This window comes from Chenopodium quinoa, unplaced genomic scaffold, assembly GCF_001683475.1.
Source record: "Chenopodium quinoa cultivar QQ74 unplaced genomic scaffold, ASM168347v1, whole genome shotgun sequence".
Lineage (NCBI taxonomy): Eukaryota > Viridiplantae > Streptophyta > Magnoliopsida > Caryophyllales > Amaranthaceae > Chenopodium > Chenopodium quinoa.
The window spans coordinates 592,424-617,123 of NW_018743946.1; the positions used below are offsets into that span (position 1 = coordinate 592,424).

The 24,700-nt window shown below is 35.1% G+C and overlaps 1 pseudogene; it reads left to right on the plus strand.

The window, feature by feature from the left end:
* The first annotated feature begins 253 nt into the window (after window positions 1-253).
* Window positions 254-22,318, plus strand: LOC110688946 (annotated as a pseudogene).
* Window positions 22,319-24,700: the final 2,382 nt, after the last annotated feature.

Sequence of the window (24,700 nt, forward strand, 5' to 3'; positions counted from 1 at the left end):
ATTCATTATGTGACATATATAATATACTTTTAAAAAATAAAAAACCAAAAAAAGAAAATCACAGCAATGCCAAACGAACCCTAAGAAAACACAGCAATGCCAAACAAACCCTTAGAGGTGCAAAGCCTTCTAATTTGATTTTGTTCGTGCGTTCACTTGAAAAGCCAAACAAAAGCATGCGTTTTCAAACTTTCTTTAAGAGACTATACAATATTTTACAATCACTCCATCTTTGATTTTTCCCCCTTAAAAAAAAAAAAAATCTAAAAATATAAAAACAAAGGTTCATATTCCATTGACCTTGAGATCAGTTTTTCTGTTACTCCATTGTTCTAAAACTCTCTACTTCCATAACTAAAATCTCGATCCACCTTCCTTACTCTTCTCCCTGCTTTTTTTCTCAGGTATTAATTTCAACATTTCTCAATTTATTAATTTTTCCGACTATAATATTTTTTCAAATCTTACGAATCTGTTATATGAAATTTCTATTAAAAAACCTATAAATTGTATCCTTAAATTTAGATTGTTTCATTTTTATATTAATTCATTCAATTGGTAAATTCAGTCGTTTTCATTTGATTTTACGGAGTATTATTTTATAAATATGCTGAATGATTGTCAATTATTGAATTTATTGATAAATTGAGCTACTATATATGCATAATGCTAATTTCTGTGATTTATTTATTTATGTTATCTATATTATTATTATGAGTTGTTTTGTTGCTCTTCGATTTTCTGTTAAAATTTGTGATTGTTGTTTGATTTTTAATTGTGTAGGGTTTTAACTATCAATGGCTTCTATTTCATCAATGAATAATGTGTGTTTTAGTAATATAAGTTCACATATTTCGCTATCGAACCGAGTTGAACACCGGCAATTTTGGCTGGGAAGACATTGTAGTAGTAGGAAGAAGAGATTTGGAGCATGTAGGATTGTGGCCGAAAATTCGGATATTGATTTTAATGATCCTGATTGGAAAACCAAGTATCAGAAGGATTTTGAGTCTAAGTTTAATTTGCCACATTTGAAAGATTTGTTGGATGTAAAGCCGAGGCCAAGCACATTTTCCCTTATGAAGAGGTGATTATTCGTTCTGGTTTTATTTCGATTATGATTGACATATACTTGAATATCATGCATAAGATTGCAATAAATTTTAACTTTGGCTAGTGTACTTTGGTTTATTTTACCCTGTCTTCTTGATGTATATTTTGGTGGTGATAGGGAAGGTGCACGTTGGGCAGGAAAGGAATACATCACTGATAATGCTGAAAAACCAAAGGATCGGAAAAATGATTACGTTGACAATGATGATAGGACGCTGCTAAAGGTATTTTTTCCACTCTTTTTAGTGAGTTTTTATATTTGGAAGCCATTACATTAAAATTCTGCTAATTACCTAGATCATGAGTGATAAAAGTTAAAAACTTGCTTTCGAGGGGTCTCAAATGGTTTAGGAACCCCATCCATCTGTGGGGATGTTATTTGCTTGGTTTGTTTTGTTTAATCTATATCATTATTCAAAAGTAGCGTGGTGAGAGTTGAGCAAATGCTCATTATATAAATCTCGTTATTTTTTTTGATTAGAAATGCAACAATGATTTGCTAATATCTTTAATAACTTCAAAGCTTACTATTATAATGGTAATATGAAATCATTTTCACATTTTTACAATGCTACTCAGGAAATTTAATTATTACGTAACTTTTTTGTAAGGTTATCAAATATGCCTCACCAACTTCTGCCAGAGCTGAGTGCATTGATCCTAATTGCACATGGGTGGAGCAATAGTAAAAATTATGATTGTGCAATTTATGTTTTTGTTGTATCTTTCCTTCTTTAATTATCTGTTGCCTGCTTTGAATATATTAATCATGTAATAAAAAGTATGAATTTGATAATGTATACATAATTCCATATTCCTTCAATCTGCTAGGTTACTAGATTTCATGAGCTCCATGGTCCGATCTTGAAATTTTCTTAGTTAAATCTTACCATGGTGCTGAGTGCTAACAAATTATTTACTGGGAAACTTGAAGTACGAAATATATGCCAAAGCCCTTTTGTGGATGTGATAGAGCTATGTATTTTCTTGTCTATTATTTGTGTTTGTGTGTATCTACATGTAGATCTCATTCATCATGCTATACTAGGCTTTTGATAAAAGATGTGCATTGTGTGTTTAATATGAAAAAAATTACTAATGATGGTCACGCTCAAAGGAGAATAATACAGGATAGCTATAAATTCTCTAATACTATGTGATTTCTCCTAAACGTTAAAAAAAAAAAAATACTATGTAATTTGGCTTAGGCTACAGAAGTTTCATGTTTGCAAGGTGGGAGCACAAGAAATGAAGATTCTATGGACTTATGGTGCATTTGTTGTCCATACAATTACAGTTATAATCAACAAGGGTTGTAAGAAAAAGAATTGGCTTTCAAATACATAAATTAGTGAGACATACGTTAATGGTTTAGACTTTTTAAAAGTTTTCTTCTACTGCCCTATGAAGATATGTGAAGGCTTGTGTAGATTTTAGATATTGGAGGCTAAAAATAAATTGAAGGAAGAATCGAAACATGACCCCATTAACTCATTAAGTCCCTGTTTGGTTTAATGTAAAACATTAGTTTTTTTTGGAAAACATGTTTTCAAGGAAAAGCACCATTGTAAATTAGTTTTCCTTTGTTTGGTTACATGCAAGAAAAGTTCAAGAAAAATAAAATATAGGAGTGGAAATGTAAGGATGAATGAGAGGGAAATAAAAAAGGAGGTAAGGAGGAGAGAGGAAAATGTGGCTTCCCTTGTTTTGTGAAGAAAAATGTTTTCCATTATTAAGGATAGAATTTTCCACCCTTGGAAAAATTGTTTTCCACCCCTTAACAAACCAAACAAAGGAAAATGGGAAAAAAAATGGAATAATCATTTTCCATGAAAACATTTTACATCAAACCAAACGAGGCCTAAGTGAGGTATCAGAGGATAATCGTTCTTTCTCCATCCATCTCATGGGATCTTAAGAACTTACACATCTCATTGGAATGTTCTATTGACTAATCAGCATCATTAGGCAGGGATATGAATATTCTCCTTCAAACAATTGTAATTTTTATGTCTTTCATTTATATTCCAAATACTAAGATTATTTATATTCCTTAATTTAACTAAATATATGTGCTTTAAATCTCCATTACATCTCCTTTTGTTTAATGAGTTTTCAAAATATACTTAATTTGAGGAATTCTGAATTCAGTATTCTTTCTGCTTTGAAAATTTTGGAACGGGGTTGCTCCGAACCACACTTGTGGTCACTCCACAAGTGTTTGACTAATAGTCAGCCAAGTTTGAGCAATCAAAGACCTATCCTTAGCTGATCAAAATCATTCACATGGCATAAATTTTGAAGGACTCGAACTTTGTTCACCTCAATGCTATCAACTTTGCATTGGGCGCACAAGCTGCTTTGCTTGCTTCATTGGTTAGCCATAGGCTCAATAGAGGCATCAAGGCATCACTGACTCTCAAAGATTATCAAAGGATTTCTCACCTTTGATCCAGACTTTTTGTGCAAGGATAACATATATCTAGCCACAAGAACATCGTTCTCGGCACCCATTTACCTCTATGCGCAGTCCTTAATCAAGGTAATGGCAGCACTTGGCCATGCTCCATGGCTTATTCATGGTTTTGCTATACCAAACCCTTCTCAAGGGTGATCCTAAATGTTCGATATTAGAGTCATTCCCTCTATGCCCTAGACTTCTAGTCTAGCATGGGTATAACACCTTGGTTGCTAGGATGCTCGACGCCATCCCCCTTTCAACCAAGAGGTTCCCACATTTCAACCAAGAACTTTGACATTCGGTTTTTCATGGCCTTGGATGACCATGTGCCAAACCGCTTAGGACTTACGTTGCTTTCCCGTGCTTGCTTACTTCTCCTAGCTATGCTTGCAAAGTTAAACAACTTCGTTGATGGGTTGCATTGGAAAGGGTCTTTCCTTATCACACGTACCGTTCCTTCGACATCCCACCCATCACTTCAAGAATTGGGCGTAACCCCAGCTAACTGCCAACCTTAGTAGGGTGTCTCCCATTCTGGTCGGAATACTCAAATTCTAGATGTGATTCGCAAGGGACCTTGTTGCTTTTAAGGACTTATTACCCACATCCCGCACTATTACACTTGCGTAGTTTCAAGTCAGTTTTTATAGAGTGGAGAGGCACACGGTGCATAGATCTAGCTTAATAGATTAAGCTAGTGAGTTATCTCATAACACACCATGACCATGAAAACAAGCAATGTAATAAACCGAAAGCATTCTTTTCATTAATATGGTAATTTACATAGTGCATATTTACTTAAGAAGTAAACATAAACCAAACAAAAATGAAAAGACAACACTATAAGAAACATCTAATGTAAATAGATAGAAACCCTCACAAAGGATATTCTCCAGCCTTAAGGACCAAAGGGACCAAACTCCAACTTGAGTCGAGCGTACTATGGGGTCGTTGGGTTGTACTCAGGCGACACACAAGTAGGGTTGTACTCTGGTGATGGCATCACCATGTTTCCCTCATCGTCACTATAACAGTACCCCTTCCAACTAGGTGATCCCTCGGATTTGGCTGCAGCACCATCCACTCCCTCATCCTCGGAGTCACCGAGGTTGATCACTTTCGCTTCCTTGATTGCCACCTTGATGAGGTTGGATGCCTGATTGAGCTTCTTAGACCTCTCCTTTGGCACAACACTCCCCTTGCTTACTTAGTGGATCCTGATCCAACCTCCTGCATTGGAAACAGTAGCATTACAAGACACAAAATTAGTAATGGACGCCACTTTCAGCTTCGGGGAAGGAATGTGTGAAACGAAATTGCTACTAACATCCCACACTTGGTTGCACCACTTCTCCATGACTTCTGCTTGGCGGTCATCCATGGAGAACATCTCCCCAGCTTTCACCTGGTCCCACTATGAGGACGAGGATAAAGCCTGGTGGTCTCACCACGAGGACCAAGGATCCTGAAGATTGAACCCGAGCCTTTTACAATTCCCATTCACAAGGAACTTCAGTTGGCTAAGGCGAGCAAGCCTCCCCATGCTACTACTGGTGAGCTAAGTAGCTATGTGTCCCCTCCGAGGATAAGCACCACTCAACCTACAAGGAAGTTAGAAGACCTCCTTGACGAGGATCCCTTGTATGTTAGGGTAATGACTTACTTGGGAGACTTAGCGGGACTCTAGTAACCCATGGTTGTCCTTCAACCAACTAAAGTCCCTTGTGAATGGGAATCGAAGGCTCGGGTTCAACCTTCAGGATCCTTGGTCCTCATGGGGGGATGTTCTCCATGGTTGGTCACCAAACAGAAGTCATGGAGAAGTGATGTAGCCGGGTGTGGGATGCTAGTAGCAACTTTATCTCACACGTTCCTTCCCCAAAGCTGAAAGTGGCGTTCGTTACTAATTTTGTGCCTTGTAATGCTATTGTTTTCAATGCAGGGGGTTAGATCGAGGATCCAGGTAAACAAGGGGAGTGTTGTGTCGAATGAGAGGTCCAAGGCTCAGGCATCAAGGTGGAAAACAAGGAAGCGGAAGTGATCAACCTCGATGACTCCGAGGATGTGGGAGTGGATAATGATGCAGCGAAATCCGAGGGCTCACCTAGTTGGAAGGGTTACTACTTTAGCGACGATGAGGGGAATATGGTGATACCATCACTAGAGTACAACCCTACTTGTGCGTTGCACGAGTACAATCCAACAACCCCGGAGTACGCTTGACTTAAGCCGGAGTTTGGTCCCTTTGGTCCTTAAGAATATCCTTTGTGAGGGTTTCTATCTATTTACAATAGATGTTGCTTATAGTGTTGTCTTTTCATTTCCATTTGGTTTATGTTTACTTCATATGTAAATATGCACTATGTAAATTATGATATTAATAAAAAGAATGCTTTCGATTTATTACATTGCTTGTTTTCAGGGTTATGGTGTGTTATGAGATAACTCACTAGCTTAAACGATTAAGCCGGATGTGTGACCGGGTGCCACTCCACTCTATAAAAACTAACCTGGAACTACGCAAGTGTAATAGTGCGGGATGTGGGTAATAAGTCCTTAAAAGCAACTAGGTCCCTTACGAATCACATCTTGAACTTTGAGAATTCCGACCGGAATGGGGGACACCCTACTAAGGTTGGCCGTTAGTCTGGGTTTTGCCCGATTCTTAGAGTAATGGGTAGGATGTCGAAAGAACGGTGCGTGTGACAAGGTAAGACCCTTTCCAATGCAACCCATTAGCGAAGTTGTTTAACTTTGCAAGCTTAGCTTGGAGAGGTAACCAAGCTAAGGAAAGCAACGTAAATCTCTAGTGGTTGGCTCATGGTCGTTCAGGACCATGAAAATCCGAATGTCATAGTTCTTGTTTGAACCTTGGGCACCTCTTAGTTTAAAGGGGATTGCGTCAAGCATCTAAGCAACTGGGGTGTTGCACCCATGCTAGACTTGAGGTCTTAGGCAAAGTAAGAATGATTCTTATGCTTGAGGACGACCCTTGAGAAGGGTTCAACATAGCAAGTCCATGGATAGACCGTGGAGCATGGCCAAGTGGTGTCCTTGCTTTGCTTAGGGTTGTGCTTACTGCTTAGAGATGATTGCGTACCAAGAGTGATGTTCTTGTTGCCAGTCCTACACGAAAAGGTAAGCTTGTATGCTCAGTGCAAGGTTGGTACCATTGAGGTGAACATAGTTTAAAACCTTCAAATGTATGCCATGTGAATGATCTTTGATGAAGTAAAGATGAGTCTTTGATTGCTCAAACTTTGCTGACTATTGGAGTCGAACAGTTGTGGAGTATCACAAACGTTGCTAGGAGCAACACCATCGTTGATGCTATGCAAATCACCTTGGAAATATGCTCCATGTGTGTGTGATTTAGGATGTCAAGAGAGTGGTCTTGACTACGATCACCTAATACTTGGATGCTAATCAAGGAACGTTGCTATGAATAGATGGAATTATAGTTTATGAAAGTTTGAAAAATTAAAAAGAGTTCTTACGTCCATGGGCATTACTATGATTAAAGGGGTCAAGCGTGAAGGATAACCTACAACATGTTCACGAAATGAGTGGTGTAAGGTGGGACCTTACTGCCATCGCTTCTTATAGAAAGATGAGAATTGAATGAACTCAATAAAGAAGAGATACCATGGTAAAGGAATTGCTCAGAGAATGAGAAGGTCTATGGACCAGCAATCAATGTGATTGATTGTGAGGCGGTAGGTAAGCAATGACGATTACTGCCAACGAAGCCGAGGTTAGCCAAAAGCTAACAAAAGTCTTGGTGATAAGGCATGCATGTGAATCCCCGGGCACTTCCAAGCAAGTGAATGGCAAGGTTGTGCCATCACTTCAACCCAAAGTTATGCTAACCCGAGTAAGGGGTGACCTTTGAGAGAGATGTGAACCATCTCCTAAGAAGCTCCATGAGGGAGCAACCCTATAAGATTGTCTTCGTAGAAGATGAAAGCAAGTCCAAGGATTCCCGTGCCGGCTTTGAAAGGGAATATTGGACAAAAGAGTTTATCAAAAGGGACTTATGATGTCGCGTGATGCACGTTGGTGCTACGAGGTAGTCCAACTTGGTGTACTGTCAATGAGGCAAGTCGTGAGAAGCACGATAAATCTGAGCAAGGGAAAATCATAGTCCAAAGATGATACTAGGGAGTATCATTGAGGCTAACTTGGTGGCTAGCAACCTCTTATCAATGAGAATGGAGTAAAGCCCGGATTAAGTGAAAGGGTTGTGCTTGGAGAGCAAAGATCGAGTATCTTTGACAAGGACGTCAAATTCATTTTGGGGGGGAGGTTTGTCACGTTCACTTTTGGTCGAGCTAGGCTAGGCCGTCGACCACCCCACATAGGCGTGCAAGGCCTTTGGGATCTAACTTGCCTAGGCGAGCAAGTGCACGCTTAGTTCGGAAAGGACGAGCCATATGAGGCTAGAATAACTCACTACCATGTCTAAGGGTTGTTAGGTTACCAGGGATAACCCCCAAGTGCTTAGGCGATGGTGCTTGTAGGGACTTGATTAGCTAGGCCTTGGGCCTAGGCTAGCACATGCGCGCGCACCTAAAGAACCTCGGAGTGTTTGGATGAGCAAAACTCCATAACAACCTTTGATATTTATTGAGGGGACTTATTAGGACCCTAATAGATCATACATGGCTATAGGGTAAAGGTTGGGTTCTAGGATCGGGATTGAGAGCCCATTATCGTATTACTGTTAGTTCGGTGTTCACTAGTATTTCTAGCCAAAACAAAATAAAGCTCTATATTGGGCGAGTGCTCACTTAAGGGGTAAGGGTGACCCTATGGCTAGGAGCCTTGGGCATAGTCTTGGACATAGGATGGCCTATGGGGACTATAGCACACTTGGATGGCTATGGTGGACATTTGATAGGACAAACCGACTCGGTAGTCCCGACTAGGGTGGATGCGGGGTGACTAACAAGGGCCTATGGCTTAGTACGGTGCATGCTAGCTAAGTTGTACCGTAGATGGAAATGGGAGTCAAGGAATGACAAATATAAGAGATGGATGGTAACATGCTTTAGAATTTCTGAGTTCTATGATTGCAATGTGCTTCAAATAGATAAGAATGACATAGGAGTTCTGAATTGCTCCCTACTTGAGAATATGTAATTACTTGAAGATAAAAATGAATGAAAGTATTGACCAGAAAAGAGAGCTTTTCCCACATTTTCAGGTGGTATCATGGTAGCATGATGCTTCATAAAGATTATGATCTATGAGATTAAAGGTGAATAAGCATTAAACAGTACCTTTTTATTTATTGGACATAAATGGGAAGCAACTATGTTGGTTTCTGAAGGCTAGATCCCCTTCTGGCAACATATGCTAAAGACTTAATTAATTTGGAGATGTATGCATTTCGTCAGCTGCACTCTTATCAAACACGTTTATGTATACAAAATAAAGTGCCCTTTTCAGCTTACTTGAACAGCACCTGTTTGTCTAATTCATGCTGATCATGTTTCAAAATTGTAGACTTCATCTTGTTATCAAATCTTATGGAATTTGTGGTATGGATGCTATCTCAATGCCTTAACCATTCAACTGCTTAACATTATTTTCTCTTTCTCATTATTGGATTAGTTTCAATTTTTTCAAATCAATCTTGCTGGCTGAAGGTGACCCATCATATGGACTTGTTAGGGTAAATCATGCTAGTCATAATTTTAACGAGTAGTAGTACTGTAGTAGTTTTAACAGAATCTTGATTCTTTTCAAAGAGTTAAGGTTTTTTCTTTTGTTTTACCTACTATTTGAATTTTGGCAAACACCTTTTACCGTCCTATCCCCTTTACCCTTACTTTTACACCATTCAACTTTCTCTAACTTTCCATTTTCTTTAACTCACCCACTTTTTTACTCCATCTTTACTTTATATATATATATATATATATATATATATATATATATATATATATATATATATATATATATATATATATATATATATATATATATATATATATATATATATATATCCCTACCTTTTAAAAAGTTTGAAATTACTCTTATGAATAGTGTTTAGACAATTATACCCTCTAAAATGTTTATTTACTTTTTTGCCCTCAATAATGCTAATTGTCTTTTTATTAAACTCTTAATACCCTACCTTTTAAAAAGTTCGAAATAATTCTTATTAATAGTATTTAGACTTTTTTTTTTTTTTTTTTGAGGCAATAGTATTTAGACAATTATACCCTCTAAAATGTTTATTTACTTTTTCCCTTCCTTTTAAAAAATTTGAAATTACGCTTATAACAGTGTTTAGACATGTATACCGTCTGAATTGTTTATTTACTTTTTTGCCTCATTAACGTTAATTGCCTTTTTTTAAACTCTTAAAAAGAATGAGCGGAAATTTATACCCTTAAAAATATTTGTTTACCTATTATCCCTCATTAATGTTGCCAATAACTAAAATTGTAACATAAGGCTAAACCGAAAGAGCTCTTCGGATATGGCTATATGCGCACATCGCGAGCCGTAGCCCTAGTATATATATATATATAGGGTTGTGATCTAATGAGAAAGATCTTATAATGAAAAGAATGAGAAGGAATCTTGAACGTTCAATTAAATCCAACGATTCACATTTTACCATTGCGAAATGCATATTTAGTACAAATATTATTCACATGTAATTTAAAACTAGCGTGTAGCCCGGGCGTTGCACCGGTTGCTGCTCTTGTGATTATCAATTATATACATTTATTTTCATGTTTATAACATAGCTTATGATTGGCTTAGATGGTTAAGTAATCATCTTTCTTATAAAAGGTTGGGTGTTCGAATCCCCTTATCATCATGGCACAGTGACGTTCTTAGTAACGCCTTTTAATATATTAGTATAGATAGATTCATGTACATTCGTTTTTCACTATTTGAAAAAATAACCTTCTATTAGACTCATTATGCAACTACAGTAATGCGCATTTATTACATATATTATGTACATTTAATTCAAAATTTTGGCACATTTATTTTTCACTATGTCAAAAATCAACCTCCTGATAAATTCATTATGCAACAATAGTACCACAAATCTCCTATCACGACTCTACATCAGCTTTCGTGGTGGGATGGCAAGGTGTCTCTTAACCACAACCTCCTCCTAGAACGCAACCATGTTACTCCTAAAGCGAGGGGGTTCATTGTATAAGAACTCGAACAAAACATTTAATTCAAATATATATTGATGTCAAAAAATTTATCTCAACAACCTTTGCTGCTATTAAAGTAATATTTCGGCGACCGTGGAGAGTAAGATTATGAAGAAGAGGAGAAAGAATTTGGGAGTCAGATCATATTGATGGTTGTAACGGCATCGAGCGGTGGTTGCGGCAGGGAAATAGTGGAGAGATAAAGCGAAGTTTCAGTAAATAATTACTATATATATATATATATATATATATATATATATATATATATATATATATATATATATTATATGTAATTTTTACTTATTCATTCACTTTTTTAAACTTACTTAGTAATAAGAGTCTATAGTAATTATTACTCCCTCCGATCCTATTGATCTTCCTATTTCCCTATTAGGAAGGTTCAAAATGTTCTTCTCATTTAGAATCTTTCCATATATGGTAAAAAATTCCCATCAAATTTCCTCTATAAATTCGGTGAAAATGCCAAAATTTATACCTTTATTTCTATTCAGTACAATTTTCTAAGCAACTTTCACTAATTGAATTCTTTTTTCCTTTTCCTTTTTTTTTTTTTTTTTTTTTTTTTGTTTTGAAAAGTTGGACAATATAATGTGAAATTTAGAATCTCTATTATTTTAAATTGATACTCTATTATCTTAGTCCCCGATTCCAAATGGAAAGAACAAAAAAGATCAAAGAGAGTAAATGAGTAGTTCTTATAATGTAAATGACACGATTAAAAAAAACTATTGCCAACGTCAAAATTTCTCCAATGCCTCAAATGCCTTTCGTTTTCTGGGAAAGGGAGATTAAAATCATCAAATCTGCACAACACCTCCCTGCATGAAAAAGGCTATTTCCAATTGATCATTGACTTAATGTGCAACTAAGGTTTTTTGCTTCTCAATTTAATAAACCATTTGTTTAGTCCATTATTATCAAAAAGCCAATTAATATTAAATCATTAAAGTGGACCTGGAAAGAAACAAAACATAATTTTAATTATAATCTACTACACTAACTTGGAAAACCCAAGAAACTAACATTAATGAATAAAGTTGCAGATCTTGTCAAAAAAAAAGTTGCAGATGGAAAAGGTCTGCAATAGTGCTGCTTACAACAGAAATGGTTATTAGGAAAATGTAGTTTAGAAAGATAACATGGCTCACTAGATTATGATTTTAGGCTTGGGTTTCCATGGCACATGAGACATGAATGTGAATATCTTTCATCTATTTACCCTCTTTAGAACTGAGTTTCATATTTAAACAAGAAGAATTAGCCAATTATGAGACTCAAGTCCACCCAAACTTACATACTAGATTGCAGAATAAGTTTTGTAATTCTTAGAAGCAAGGACTTCATTCCAGTGTTAGTTTTGTAATTTGGAAGTTACTTATTCCTTCAAGTTCTTTGGTGCTAAATTCTTTTTGTTAATTTCTTTTTTGGGGTTCCTTAAGACTAGAAAATTAGAGTTTTTATTGAGTTTGATAATTCACTCCAATTAGTGAATTGTCGATCATTCATTCTGGTGTCTTTAGCATATCTTTTTTTCTCTATCATATATCCAACACTCACTCTACAATGTATTTCTAAGTTTTTGGTGTTTTTGCTTGCATGAGTTGAACTTGTTGTCTGGAATTGTATGTTATTTTAATTATGTCTTTGTTTTTGGCTTAATTAGTTGTTGCTTCCCGATAATTGGGGCAATTTCTTCATAGATAGTCAATTGTTGTTGCTTGGGTACTAAATTTTATCATTTCTCTAGGGTAAACCGTGCAGGTCCACGTAAGGATATATACTTTGAGCCTACAAAGGTGAAAGCAGCGATTGTAACCTGTGGAGGCCTTTGTCCCGGTCTTAATGATGTCATAAGACAGGTTATTGACTCTGTTACTTTCACTGATATATAGTCACATGTTAGTGTTTGTAAGTTTACAAAATGTGTCTGGACATGTTAAATACTTTAATCTACCCTATTATTATTTTTTTCTTACATGATGTCTTAATTTACTTATTATGTGGTCCTCTCATCAACTAGTCAAATTTTTTCTTGCTAACATCCTGCCAAAAAAAAAAAAAAAAAAAAAAAGGTTATATACTTTGAGCCTACAAAGGTTAGTTTTGATGTTTAAGCCATTATTAAGTTCTGCCCTTAATCAGCATGTCAACAAGTTTTGGTCTTTTTTTCTTTTTCTTTGTCAATTAATTGCAGACCTTCCGAGTTCAATTAATTAAATTGGCCTGATCTTTGCCATGTTGGCTTATGGAATTATCTTATATTAGGCTGGTTTTGATATTTAAGACATTATTAAGATCTATCCTTTTATCTGCTTGCCAAATTCAAGGTTTCTATTTTTTTTTATCCGCTGCTTTTGCTTTGGGCTCTGTCTTCCTTGGTGGTGCCGTTCTTGATGGTTGCCAATCGACTGATTTTTTTTTTTTTGTTCTTTTTTAATCTTTTGTTGTTTAGTTAATTTGTTTGTTTAGTTAATTGCCAAGCTTAAGCTTTTGTTGTTTAGTTAATTTGTTTGTTTTTCCTTCTTACTGCTTTTTCTTTTTTCTTTTGTTGTATTTTTATTTTCTAAGGTTTTAGTTGTTTGGTCATCCCCTGAAATAGGGAACCATCAAGTTTAATACTAAAAAAAAAAACATAAACCTTATCACTATTTATCTTTAAACATCATTAAAATCCTAATAACATGTTCAATCTTGTTGTATCAATCTCAGACTGCACTGCATTATGCAGATTGAGAGATGAATAGTAAGAGGCTTGCATGCATGAGTTTTTCCCTTCTCAAACCCAAAAATTCAAATCTGCAAACAGCTGCCAACGTAATTGTTACCAACAAAATAGAAAAGATTGAATATAGGACATGGTTGGTGCAAAGCGACATTGATCACGTAAACTGAAGTTTAACCTGACCAAAATGCCTAATTTTTAATAACCAAAAATTGTACTGATTTTTAATATTGTCATCCTTAGCTTGTAGTTTTGGTCCTTATTTAAGTTCACTTTATACGCTGTCATGTTCATGAATAATCGATTAATCAAGTGTAAACATACACCCATGCCTACAACGCGTGGAAGATGGAAGGGCAGTATGTAGTGTAAAATTATTACCTCGTCTGGGAAAATGTGAAGCATGAGCTTAGTGTTCTCAATTGGGAGTTCTTGTCTATTAGTCTTCTCCAGGCTTTGCTTTTGAAGTTAATGTTGACTGTAAGATCTCAGATATGATGAATCATTCACTACGTTTTGAATGTGTGTAGCAGTGATGCAAAAGTAATGATGAATGGGATCACATATTATTCATTCCCGGGCTCTTTCTACAATTAGTAGCTGTAGGACCTTTATGGTCTACTTTTGCTGAAAATCTTTATTCTGTGACTGAACGTGTATGTCTTACCTTCATGTATGATGCAATAAAAATTTCATAGGTAATGTCAAGTTAGCATAAAGGAGCTTATTATTATAGGAGATGAAGGATGCAGATGAAAATGATTAATACTTTCGGGTAAAAGCTTTCAGTTGGTTGATGATGTGGAAAATGAACTTTCCTCTGCCATTTTCTATCTAAGAAAAATGGCCCATAATCAACAAGTAACAAAACTTAACCTGGGAACTATTTATGATGGACCATGCTCTTTTGCTGTTTTTGTTTTACTTTGAGAAAACTTTGCCTCAGCATTGTATAATGCCTTTCCTAATCGTATTCATTTTTCTGTCAATTATGATTGCTGCACTTTTGTATTACAATATGCAATAGGGCACTCATTTGCTTTGTACTTATGCAGATTTTTTTAACTCTGGAAAGATACGGTGTTCAAAAGATATTTGGCGTTAGATATGGCTTCCGTGGATTTTTTGATCCTGAACTACCTATGAAGAAGGTTAGACTAATTTCTGGGTCGGTCTTCTTATTCCATCAATAGTCTTATAGTAATATTTCAGAAAATCCTCAGCTTTCTCGTGAGCACGTCCAAGACATCAATCTTGAAGGTGGCAGCCTTTTAGGAGTATCTCGTGGAGGTGCCAGTATGAGCAATATTGTAGATAGTATAGAGGTATTCAAATCTCTAATCCAATTATGCTCTCCTTTTTAAATCTCCAGGCTTTTTTATATTAAGTGTTGGAATGTGTAGTGTAGGTCTAAGATAAAATAGTAAATATAGTAATTTTTATCATTTTCAGGCAAAGGAGATTGACATGGTTTTCATACTTGGTGGCAATGGTACCCATGCAGGAGCAAATGCGATACATAATGAGGTATATTTGATAAGGGTACTTTTTTTAAATATTCAAATTAAGATAGCCATTAAATTTAGATAAGTAAAGTATGGGTGTGATTTTCATAGTGCTTCCTCTCTATGTACTATTACAGAAAGATCTTCTTAGCTTCAGCAGTACAAGTAATTTTGTATATCGCAGTGACTTGTGTCTTTGTAAAACTAAGTACAGATCTTATGCATATGATTACTGAAAAGTGCCTGTATAAAAGCCTTTGGAGCACATTATTAGATACCTTTGCTATGAGCACAGGTTTAATTTAAATGGAACAAGCAGAGGAGTGTCTCAGTGCATCAGGTAGTAGTAATTGTTTACTTATAAAAATAAAATATGCTGTAGTTTCCATACAACAAAAACAACAATATCTCAATCTTAATTCTAAAAGTCAGGAGATCAATTACATGAACCAAGATGTCATTTTTATAAGTCACACCTGTGAATTCTTCTCTTCTCTCATTTTTGCTCAATGCAATATGATCCTGAAGATCCAACCTTATAATTTCTTATTTAACCACTCCCATAGGTCATTTTAGTGTACCTAGACTTCTTTTAGTGTCTCCATCCTTCCAACTCCCCATTCCTAAATTGATGGCTCCTAATATTGGCATTGGATATTTCCAAATCAATAAAGTAAATTCTTGTCCCTCTGATCCTCATATATGTCACTCCTGCCCAATTGTGAATCTCTTTGCTGCAGATTACATCTCTTCTCGAATTTCCACTCACCCTGCAAATAAGGAAAGGAAGGGGAGGGAAAGAGGCAGAAGGGAAGGGAAAAGAAAGGGAGGGGGAGGTGAGCTCCATTTTCCCTCCAAATCTCTCCAATTTTGGAGGGATTATGCTTATTAAAGAAAGAGGGAAAATGGATCCCTCCCTCTCCTTTCCCTTCCTTCCTCCAATCCTTTACCCAAACAAGAGAGTTTGTTCCCCTCCCTTTTTCTTCCCTTCTTTTACTTTCAACTCCTATCCAAACGAAGTGTTAATGTGCATATATCCACTACATTTATCTTCCAATTGTTGTTATTGTTGTTGTTGTTGTTGTTATTGTTGTTGTTATTGTTATTGTTATTGTTGTTGTTATTGTTGTTGTTGTTGTTGTTGTTGTTGTTGTTGTTGTTGTTGTTGTTGTTGTTATTGTTGTTGTTATTGTTGTTGTTATTATTGTTGTTATTGTTGTTGTTATTGTTGTATGTATTGTTATTCTTATTGTTATTGTTGTATGTATTGTTATTCTTATTGTTATTGTTGTTGTTATTATTATTCTTATTATTATTTGTTATTTGTATTGTTATTATTATTGTTATTATTATTATTTGTTATTTGTTTAATTTCATGCAGTGCCGGAAGAGAAAGCTGAAGGTCTCAGTTATATGCGTGCCAAAAACCATTGATAATGACATACTTTTGATGGACAAAACCTTTGGATTTGATACTGCAGTGGAAGAAGCGCAGAGAGCAATCAATTCTGCATATATTGAGGTTAGTTGACATAATTACCAAACTGTCCTCTATAAATAACTTAGTACTCCTCCGTCCCGGATTGATAGTCACTTTTGCCATTTTTTGTGACTCAAAATGTTAGTCACATTTGCTTTTTTCAAGTACCATTAACATTATTTTTTTTACCAAAATTCTCTAACATTTGCAAAAATATTTGTGCAAATTTAACTTTTCCATGTAAATTTTACTTTCCCATGTACTTTAATTATTTTGTCTCTCTACTTTTTTGCATATCCAATGTAAATTTACTTTTTTAATTCTCCTTAATTCCCGTGATTTTTTTCAAAAGTGACTATCAATCGGGGACGAAGGGAGTATCTTTTTTGTGATATGCTGCTTGGTATTTTCTTTCATGTTATGTGTTTGAAATTTAAGTACCATTTTGATTATGTAGGCACATAGTGCATATCACGGTATCGGCCTTGTGAAACTGATGGGAAGAAGTAGTGGTTTCATAGCCATGCATGCATCACTTGCTAGTGGCCAAGTTGACGTGTGTCTAATTCCTGAGGTGAGTTTCATGGATTTATTTTTTGTCTGACCTTTGCTGTCTCTCCCTGCAGGCTTGTTAATTACAAGCATTATTTCTTTTTCTCACCCTTGTGGGGTCTGGCTGAATGGTATTTTTATGTTTTTGCAGGTCCCTTTTACTTTAGATGGACCGAATGGTGTCCTCCCGCACTTGGAACATCTTATACGAACAAAAGGGGCAGCCGTAGTTTGTGTGGCTGAAGGTGCAGGACAAGTATGTTTTTCAAATTGGTCATGTCATTTGTCAGTGAATATGCTATAATTTCTGTTTTAAATCCCAACATGCAATCCTGATTTCTGTTTAGTCCCTAATAGATTCGGGTTTTCTCCCGCCCCTCTTCTAGCCCCCTTTTTAGAAAATATAACCTCTTTTCTTCCTCAGCCCCTTCAGCTATGGTATAGGGGGGCTGTTTATCGTGCATTCGAATAATTGAAAGCCTTTCCATGATGGTAAAAAAAAGGCCACTACCAGCACAGGGAATGTTGAGTACTACAGGAAAGAGATTAGCTTGGGTTCGCTTAGCTACAGGAGCTAATAGCAAGAGAGTGCTACTTCTAATGGTTTCTAACGCAGTCTATCTTGATCTAACCCAACCAGTAGGAAGAAAGAACTATATATATTACTATTTTATCACTAATTTGGTTTTATGTCCGGGAAATCTACTATGCAAGCAATCCATTTGATAAGACAAATGATGGGTTTTATAGGGTAAAGAAGAAGGACCTCCATATGGTTTTTATGGATTTAGAGAAGGCGTATGACAAGGTGCCAAGAGAGGTACTTTGGTGTGCAATGTAGAAGAATGGTATCCTGTACAAGTACTTGAATCTGGTTAAGTATATGTATTAGGATGTGTCAATAAATGTGAGGATATGTGTTGGGTTGACAAAAGATTTTCCTTTTACAATTAGATTGCATTAAGGGTCTGCGTTAAGCCCTTTTCTTTTTGCAATGTTTCTAGATGAAGTAACTACGCCAATTCAAGATGAGGTCACATGGTGTATGTTGTTTGCGAGGATGATATCGTGTTGGTGGATGAAACTAAAGATGGGGTTAATGCTAAATTGGAGCAATGGAGGCAAAGGTTGGATCTAGAGGGTTTAAGCTTAGTTTGAGTAAGACTGGATATTTGTTATGCCACTTTGGTACACGAAGGGGGGCAAACGATGATGTAGTGAGTTTGGACCGAAAAGATTTTTACATGAGTGAGTGTTTAAAATATCTTGGGTCGATCATCTAGAAAAATGATGACATTGATAAAGAGTTCAAGACGCAGTCCACAGGATTAAGTTGGTGTAACTTACATGGAGAGCAGCCACGAGAGTGTTATGTGACCGAAGCATTCCTTTATAGTTGAAGGGGAAATTCGATAGGATTGTCATAAAATCAGTATTGCTTTATAGTATAGAATGTTGGGCTTCTATGAAGGAGCACATTAAAAAGATGGATATGCGGGAACACTGAGATAAAAGCAGAAATGAAGTTATTCGCAAGAAAGTGGGTGTTGCAAGGATTGCAGACAAACTAAGGGAAAATTGTCTGAATTGGTGCGTGCATGTAAAACGGAGACCCTAAGGTGCACTTGTACGAAGAGTGGAAAAGAGAGATTCAGAAGATCTTAAACGAGATAAAGAGAGACTGAAAATGACTTGGTTGGAATGAGTTGGGAAGCATATGAAGCAAATGGATTTGAATGAAAATGATATATTCAGTGGCGGACCTAGAAATTTGACAATGGGGGGACAATTTCGATAATTCAACTAACATCAACCTATTTAAAAAAACGGGTACACAATACAAGTAATTTTGGTTTGGTTGGGAAATAGGAATAAGGGAGTAGTCGAGTGGTATGGTTGAAATAAAACACCCCCAAAAAAAAGGGAATGATGTTAAAGGGGGATTCGAATGCCATATTATCTTGTGATGTTAATTTCTTAGCAAACATTTGCCGAAGATGCTCGCTGCAGTCCGTGACTCGTGGCCGCGTGGGTGGTGGTTTGTGCCTCGTGTTTGAGAAATAGGAATAAGGGAGTAGTCGAGTAGTTTGGTTAAAATAAAGGAATTTTTTATTTTTACCATCTCCAAAAAAACAACTTAATTGCTTTTACCACCTTCAAAAAAAAGTTTTATTTTATCACCACATAAAAAAAAAGTTTTATTTTATCACCACATAAAAAAAAAATGAAAATTGACTTTTACCACCAATCACCGCCAACTAACGGATTCTGTCCATAAATTCGTTAGTGGGGCCTATCATGTTCACGTGTCACCATATTATTAGGTAGAAAAATAAATAAATTAACAAATAAAAAAACAAAACCCAATAATATGGTGACACGTGGACATGGTACGCCCCTAACGGATTTATGGATGGAATCCGTTAGTTGGAGGTGATTGGTGGTAAAATCCAAATTATATTTTTTTTATGTGGTCGTAAAATAAAACTTTTTTTATAGAGGTGGTAATACCAAATTTTTCGTTTTTTTACGGGTGGTAAAAGTCAAAATAACCTAAAATAAAACACCCATAAAAAAAAAAAAGGAATTATGTTACAAGGGGGATTCGAACCCTGATCTAGGTAAGCCTGAAATTGAGCCCCTTGACATATTGTTTCTAGCCCACTACCAACTTAGCTAAGGCAAACTTCTTGTTTATTCTTACACTCAATTTTATATAACTATTTTCCCAGTTTTATTTTTTTACCTAAAATATTTTTTCCTCTTTTTTTTCCGAAAGTGGGGGGACAATGGTCCCCCCTTGTTCCTTCGTGTGTCCGCCCATGGATATATTTGATCATAAGGGATGGAGGAGGAAGATTTTGTGTATGACTATACTTAATAATCACGTTTGATGAGTTCTAAAATTCTAGTGGAAGAATGGTGACTGTGATTTGAGCATGATTTATGTCTATCATTTGGTCTTCAAATCATGGGTGCAGTAGAGGATCATTCCCTAGTTCCTATGTGAGCTGCGGTTTGCTTACACGAACACACGGTTGTCTTATACTCAACCTTTTTGGGTGCGACTATACTAGCACTAATGCATCAGATCTCATCAAAACTTTGCAATTATACATGCTTGGGAAAGAGTAGTACTAAGATAGGTAATTTTCTAGGAAGTCTTCGTGTACAACCCTTTTGGGTGCGACTATACCAGCATTAATGCATTAGATCCCATCAAAATTTTGCAACTAATCATGCTTGGGCAAGAGTAGTACTAAGATAGGTAATTTACTAGGAAGTACTCGTGTGCAACCCTTTTTTGCCAAATTTTAGTCATTTTACCATATTGGTACAAAGTAGCTGGTAACTAAACCAGCTAGTTGAGTTTCTTCAGCCAGAATTTTCTTCAATTTGTAGAGTAAACAAAAAAAAAAAAAAAAAAAAAAAAAAAAAAATAGTTTCACTGTAACTTAATCTATATTAATGGCTCTATCTATTTACAGGAACTGTTGGCTGCACCAGATCTGAAAGACGCATCTGGAAATGCTGTTCTTGGAGATATTGGAGTACATTTTAAAAACCAGGTAATCTAAATATATAATTTCTCTGTGCTTGGTTTTTTTTATTTTTCTTTAATGTTCTTCATATCCTTTTTTGGGTAAAACCTTCCTACTCTCTTTTTGCTCTTGCCCATGAGACCATGACAATGTAACCTACGAATACCCTGACATGAGAAATTGTGAACATTTCCGCAGATAAAGAGTTATTTCAACGAGAAGGGTCTTCATTCTGATGTCAAATACATTGATCCTACCTACATGGTCCGATCAGTACGTGCAAATGCTTCTGATGCCATATTGTGCACTGTTCTTGGCCAAAATGCTGTAAGTTTTCTATAGTTGGTTCTATATATTTATAGCATGTCCAATTTTAGTTATATGAAGAATGTAGGCTTCAAGGAAAAGATTTGTTTTATGACTTGCACTACAAACAAAAATGGCTTAAAAGCTTCTTACGTACATGCTCCCAGGCGTTCACACACACACTTGCACAGCTCATGTTCTCTGAAACTTAGATAGTCGATAATCAGCTGTTGGATTACAGGCTCCCGTAAACTGATTCTCCAATAAATCCCGGTTTATTCAATTTTGGATGTAATCTTTGAAAGAAGAAAGAAAAAGAACATTATGGCCAGTTAGATGTTTCAAATGAGCCCTAACAATTTATAAATAGTTCAAGTGAAAGAGAGTATATCTGCTTTGGTTTTTCTGAAGGTAGTTATTTTCCCATAATAATTCCGGTTTTACTTTTTACTTTCGTATAGATTTTTTTAAAAAGAGCATGGCTAGCTCTTGATGAGTTTATGTTAAGACTTGGATTGTATTTTATGGGTTATCGGGTGACTTTCGTAGTAACTCATGAGGTTATCTGTTGTAAGATATTGGGTTACATAGCTGGCTTACTCATTTGTTCTACCTTGTACAAGAATTTGCATTTCAAGGGATCTTTGAGTGCATAGATGTCTGGTGTGTATTTCAACTGTTTGCACCCTTATAACAGAAGTCAGAAGAAAATCATTAAACTCAACCTTGCCAACAAACCTCTATTGAACAATTACTTCATACAAGATAACATTATAATGAAGTTAAAATCCTGTTTGCAGGTTCATGGTGCCTTTGCAGGGTTTAGCGGAATTACGATGGGAATTTGTAACACTCATTATGTGTACCTTCCAATCACAGAAGTGATCCATGCTCCTAGAACCGTGAATCCTAATAGTAGAATGTGGCACAGATGTCTCACTTCCACCGGTCAACCAGACTTCTCGCCCAGGAGTTGCTGATCGTTCATTCATTTGTCGATACAAATCATACTATAGTTGATTTTGACGAATTATAATGTCTTCACGCCTACAGGAATATCAATCTGTCCGGAAAAATTGGTTGAGGGATGCAAATGAGTAGGTATATTGATTTTTTTGTGGTTATTCTTCGAGGTTTGAAGGATAATCTCACTTGATTAGAACTGGAGCAACTGCAATACAATGTAGTCAATCTTTTATACGATTAATAAACGCCATCAAATTATGTTTCAAATGATTTTCTTCAACCATGTCCGTTTGGATGGCCATGTATAAAATCAGCAACGCACAAACTGTTATAAAAATGGTTTGTCGAAAAAAAATATATGTAGTACGAGCAACAAAAGTGGTTATACCACACATATAATTGTTCAACTTTCTTGTGAAAAAAAGGCTAACATATAGGATTATATCAATCTTTAGTGTTACTACTACCCTTGTGTTTTAATAAGTGTTACAGTTTGACTTTTTTCACTATTCACATAATGGTTTTGACTTAATTTACTAACACATAAAAAAACAATGTTATTGCATAATACATTGTTGGAATTGTTATAATATATACTTTCATATTATAAATTTTCCTATGATTTCACTAAGATATAATTAGATAAATTAAGGGTCAAAATCATGTCTCGGCATGCGTGTTTGTCAAACTGTAACACTTATTAAAACACAGAGGGAGTAGAAATTATGGTGTTTTTTTTTTGTTTTTTTTTTTTTTTGTCCATCAAATAATTTGTGAATTTTGGAGGCTATTATGTAAAATTTCCATAAAAGATACGAGTATCAACTTAAATAGGTATATTTAAAAAAAAAATTAAGGATAGATTAAATGTATTAATATAAGGAAATTTTGTGTAGAACTACCCTAAAGATAGGGTCATTTGTGAACAATTACCCATTTTTTTTTAATTTGTTTAGAACTACCCACGAGTTTGAAAACATTTGGGTAGCACTAGCCATTAACATTTTTCGTCCAATTAAGGCGTTATCGGAACTCACTTTTTTCACTTTTGCCACCCAATTAACTCTCTCAATTTGTATAAAGGTTTTAATTTACCTTAATTAACCTAATTAAGGTTTTAATCATAATTTATTTTAGGGTTCATAAGTGTAGTATTATTTGGGGATTTTAATTTCTAAGGTTTGGGGATTTAATTGAATTGGGGTTTTTGCTTATTTTAGTATTAATTGACCATTGTAATTGAAAAAATTAAAAAATTGGGCCAAAATAACGTTTTAATGGGACGAAAAACGTTAGTGGGTAGTGCTACCCAAATTTTTCCAAACTTGCGGATAGTTCTAAACAAATAAAAAAAATGGATTGTTGTTCACAAATCACCCTATCTTGCGGGTATTTCTAGACAAATTTTCCAAGAAACTTAATAGCCTTACCCTATTACTTTTTTTTTTTTTTTTAGAAAAATTACCCTATTACTTTAGCTATACTCAATTAGCCTACTAATTTGGCGATTTGGTTGCACACGAGCTTGGAAAAGTATACGATATGCATGCAGACAGACAAGACCAATCAAGTATGTAAATTGACGGTTAGATAATAGATATACAATTGGTGACAATATGACACATTATTAGCTTCATCATCCTCTGTCACTCAACTCACAATTTAAATAAATCATGTATCATTCACAAATCAATCACATATACGAAGTATCACATTTTAACTGCACTTGATTAAATTATATTGTTGACACTTTAAGAATGTAAAAAAAAAATTTAAAAAAAATGCACGAATTGGGCACAAGATTTTTTACTTAGGAAAAAAGAATGAGAGAGAAATGCAAAAATACAAGATTATCCATGTGATGGTATATTAAAATAATCAAGTGTTTCTATTCAAAAAAAAAAAATAATCAAGTGTTTAAAGTAAGAATATATTTAGTTTTTATAGTGTGAACACAAATATTTCTTTTCTTAAAATAAAAATGGTGCAATACTTATGATATTTCATTAAAAGGCAAGTTGTGCAATATTAAAAAGAGAGATGAAGTATATAAAATAAGATTTCATGCATTGCTTAAATGCATATTATTCCAAAGTAGAAAAGCAATTGGGGACATTGCATTATTTATATATTACAACTTATAAATTCAACATTTTAATATTTCATCATAAACTAGGACGGCTAACGTGCGTGATACGTGTGACATAGTTCTTTATGTTTAGAGAGGTCAGTCCGTTTTGGAAATATTAATGAGTGAAAATATGTAAATAAATATTTTCAGGCTTATGAATGTCTACGCATTGTTCATAATAGTTATTAAAAAAATTTAAAAAAAAAGCAATTAATTTTAACCATGACAAATAAGTAGATAAATATTTTAAAGTATATAATTGTGCATGCACTATAATGAAATCATAAAATCACACAAAAGGTTAAATACAATTAACATCATATCTATAGGGACATATAGGAAAACTAATATTTTTAGGGATATAACTGTCCTTACACTATTCATAAGTGTTTTATCATACTTTTTAGGAAAATTTGCAAATTGCAGCCATTTAATTTTTTTTTTTTTTTTTTGCAAATTGCAGCCCAAAAGTTCGTATAAATTATAAATTGCAGCTCAATTCAATTTTTTCATCAGTTAACATGTCAAAAAATCTTCGTTTAAGGTTTTAGGAGTCATTTTATTAGTCCTTAGGGGGTCCGAATTGAGCAAAAAAAAATAATGTAAGTGTCTCATTTTTATAGTTTTTCACAAATCGATATATTTTTGTTATGCAAAACGAGGCATTTATATTATTGTTTTGCTAATTTCGAGCTCAGTTTGGACTTT